Raw genomic sequence first — 4,406 nt, 5'->3', positions numbered from 1 at the left:
ATGAGCCCTGAGGGACCCTGGCTAGCTGTAGCCTTGTCTATCAGGTGTTCCTGTCCCTGAGCAGCACCAGAGTACTAACAAGCCCCACTGAAAGCCAGCTTACTTGTTCTCTTCTTTTTTTCTTTACTTCTCCTCTGGTTCCCCCCCCTCCCCTTCATGTGCCTCTCAATTCCTCTGTTTCCAAGAGAACTCCTCAGCTTGCACATGGACAGGCAGCTTGGGTCCAGAGGCACTCCTCTGCTGCTCTTGTGCAAGGGGATACAGACTGCAAAACCCCTATGGAGTCAGCTAGGGTCCAACATACTAACTAGAGAGGTTTTCCCAAAGCCTGGCACCAGAAGAGCAGGGAGACCTGAGAAGGCTTGGAAGAGAGGTACCTGCCATTTGAGAGAGCAGTGTCAGCCAGCATTGGTCTTATCAGAGCCAGGCTTAATTTAATCATTCATCTGCTCTCTGATCTCCAGGATACCCCTGCTCTCCACTTCCCTGGATGATGGAGAGATTACAGTATTTAACAAGATTGAATGTCATCTTCATTACAATAAGAGCCTTTATATCATTGAACATCATTTGATACCAAAGAAAAGCATGCTCTCTTAAATTTCAGGCAGTGACAAGGGGTCCAGAAGAACTGGGTTCCAGTCCTGGCTTTGCCAGAGGCCTCTTCTGGCCCATTAGGTAAGAGCGGGATAGCCACTGAATTAAAGGTTGTGTAAGCAGTGCAGCTCAGACACTTCCTAACTGTAGGGAGCAAGGCTCTGCAACCTAAACACTCTGTGTGTAATTATTAAATTGAAGCTGATTCAGAACCTTGACACATAAAGAGAACAACCTACAGGCTCTCTCCTTCCTTTCATACAGCTTTACATTTCAAACAATTACTTTAAAAGGACTGGATCAAAAAGTTGGTGGTTGCTCAAAGCCCCAAAAAAGAGCATCCAATTCAAACCCAAATTGGATTTTTTTTGTGGCTGCAGCAGTGTTTCCATCACTCTGAGTATTTTGGCTTCATACTCTCCAAACTAGACTTGTGTCTGCTGGAAAAGAAAAGGGATGTACAAAAATATGGTGTTTTTTCCCAGCTTGGAGAGTGAGTACATAATAGAGTAGGAATCAGGCTCTATTTTTAGAGCCTAGCTTTTTAATTCATTAGCTGTACAGAACTCTTCACAGGCAGTCACTTTTCTCTACTGGGTCAAGGCTAGGGAACAACTACTGCATTACAAGGACAGAGATAAGTGAGAAAGTCAAGCTATAACTCTCCTCCATTGCTAATTACTTCATTCTAAGGCCCCCACAAAAATCACCAGTGAAATTCCATGACCTTCTGCTGCAAGGAAGGAGCCAACTGCCTCCTCCGGCAGCATCTGCGCCTTTTGCAGGCATCGTGCCAGCGCGCCTCTCCCAGCAGCACACAGCTGCCTTGCAGAGATTCCCAATGCTTCGGAGACAAAGCAAGGAAACAATCACACTCGCTGTTGATTAGTGAGTCCCTGCTTTGCAACCCAGCTCGGGTTGCCAAGTAATGAGCACTTCTATTAGCTATGTGGAAGGGAGTTTCCTACTTGCTTATTTAAAGAACATCCTAAATCACACAATCTGTTTTTACACATCCCACCCTTCGGGACAGAAATAGTGCCCTTGCCAGGTCCTCACCTTGTACCAAAAGCTGAGTGATTAACTAATCTAGGCAGCTGACACAAAAGTGAAATCCAGCCTAATAAAAGCTTGCAGTCAACTATTTTCAACAGCACCTAAACCAGGCTGAACCAGCCTGGTACTGTACAGCCCCACTTCTCTGCAGTTTAACTGTGGTGCTCATTTTGTCTTGCCTAGAAACCAGACAGCTCTTGTAATTACATCCAAAACATGTCTGCTCAGATTGAGAAATGATCAGTCCTGCAAACAGAGCCAAGTAGATGGCTTGGAAACAGATTACTAGATTCCTCCATGTCTTAATAGATTTGCCTAGTGAAATTCCTGAAGCTTCCTCTTCCCTCCCCTGCCCTCCTTCATCTACAGCTTAGTGTCCCTGATTCAGGCAGGCCCTTGGTGTCTGGGGAGGACTAAACTCACATTACAGCCTCTCACTAGGACTGTCTCAGATGACTGCTTTCTACCATAATCTTAAGGAACACAGACTACCTGCAATCTGTTGAACTTGCACAACAGGTTCAAGAATCAAGTAGGAAAGGCGGAGATCACATAACCTCTCTCTACCCCTGGCTTCCCAAGCCAAGAACCCCAAACAAAAAAGGTTTTCCTCAATGTTTTGCTTTTTTTAAGTAAAGATTAGTAAAATATAATTAGTCTTTCTACTTCACATAAATTCTGCACAGCAATGTCCCTTCAAAACCAAAATCCTATCTAAGAGCATGAGACACTTGTAGCATGGAAAGACACAAAGGCAATTTCAAGGACTTGGAATGAGCTGTACATACCCAGAGCATCCTCTGAAGGCACCACCATCTGTTCCAAATTCCCTCACTAGTCTGCTAGATACCACATCCCTTTAGATACACTGGCATCAGCAGTTTTCAATAAACTTCAGAGGGGACAGTATTTTCTTTTAAAGTTCAAAGAATTACAGGACCACAAGGGCCAACCTAAGGTAGGTCTCTAGACACCTGCCACGTGCTGCAAGGTTTGAAAGCTGGCAAATGACACAGCATTAGTGCTGACTGGCCTGTCACCTGCTGTCACCCTCCCCCATCAATGACAAGGGTCCCAAACAGCTTAACAACGCCCAGTACAGTATCATCAGTCTTGAAATTGCCAAAAAAAAAAAAAAATCATAGATTTGGGTTGAAGGAACCTTTAAGATCATCTAGCTCCAAATCCCCTGCCATGGGCAAGGACATCTTTTTCTAGACCATGCTGCTCAAACATGCTCTGTACAGCTAATGAATTAAAAAGCTGGGCTCTAAAAATAGAGCCTGATTTCTACTGTAATATCTAAAATAATTCCAAAGGAATGGACACACTGGCCATAATGGCACTACCTGAAGCCATTAAATCTACAAAGCAGACAGAGCAGCCCCATCTCTGCAATAACCCCCTACATGCTCGGGGAGACCTCACTCATCAAATCTGCTCCAAGGAACTTCCACTTCCTGTCCTACAACATCACAGGACTAGCTTTCAAGAACATCAGTGATACTTTAAAGGAGAGGCTAAAAAATATCCCACATTTAGAGCAGATAGCTTTAATACTTTGTATTTTGCATTTTTTTTGTTTGAACCAAACAAAAGATGTCATCAAAGAATTGCCACCTTGAGCTGTAATTCCTGGCTTTGAGAACACACTGCCAAAATGTCTCTTCTTTAGACTACCACCCTCTTGTAAGAACTTAAACTGGAGTATTAAGTGAATTTCTCAGTTGAAGAGAAAATCTTGACATGTTTCAAGTCTCAGGAAAAAAACCCAAAACATTCCACATCCCAAGCTGAAGTTCCAGGAAGACACAGCTACCTCTGTCAACCTTCACAGCCTTCTATCAACCTCTTTTCCTATCACTACCTAATGGATATGATACAGAATCTGTGGAAGCAATGACAGCCATCCACCTAATTTACCAGGATCTACATTTAATCTCCAAGCCTTTATGTGCAAACTGACTTCATGCTGAAAAGGTCACACTGTGATTTCACAAGAAGTAGTCTAAATACATTCATCTGTAACTGTTACCCAAATGTGTTTATTTCTACCACCTAACCAGGCAGAGTAAATCAGAATGCAGCTCTTTAACACAGATGTATGTTTTCTGTTCTGGTATCAAAAGGAAGGTTTAAGAAACTGTTCCCCCTCAATCTTGACAAACAAAATACCTACTCTACAGTCAGTATTTTACTATTCAGCCTAAAATCTTATCATTCTTTGCAACGTGCTCACATTTTTAATATTGTGCACTGCAATGAACAGAGCAAGCTTTACCTTTCTATTCTGTGTTTAGCTCATTTAGACAATGTTTGTAGCTGAGAGGCCCAAGAGCTGGTTTGATACTGAAGAAGTACAAAAAAACAGAAATTGAAAAATAAAATAGCCATTAGTATTTAATTACCCATAAAAAATAAATGAGCACTTTCAGTTTACATCTCATTACACAAGATCAAAGCTGGCTTTCAGTCTAAGCACAGGACAAACAGAGACCCCAACCTACAGTGACTAAATAAACTCAGACTAAGAGAAAAAAGAACATGGACCAGCCCTTGGGCTTTCAATACACACTGCACACATCCTTCCATGTTATCCAAAGTGAAACCCATCACAGAACTCTATAGTCGGGGCCTACAATCTCCACAAGTATCAAATTACATTTTCAAAAGCCTGTCAAAATATGGCAACACCCAAACTCCTGGAGAATTCTACGCTTATCCACACAACCCAAGAAGCAGCAGAAGCACTG

Source organism: Agelaius tricolor, unplaced genomic scaffold (genome assembly GCF_023055355.1).
Source record: "Agelaius tricolor isolate 1412-34295 unplaced genomic scaffold, bAgeTri1.0.p SCAF_6, whole genome shotgun sequence".
In the NCBI taxonomy this organism is placed as follows: domain Eukaryota; kingdom Metazoa; phylum Chordata; class Aves; order Passeriformes; family Icteridae; genus Agelaius; species Agelaius tricolor.
This window is presented reverse-complemented; position numbering follows the sequence as displayed.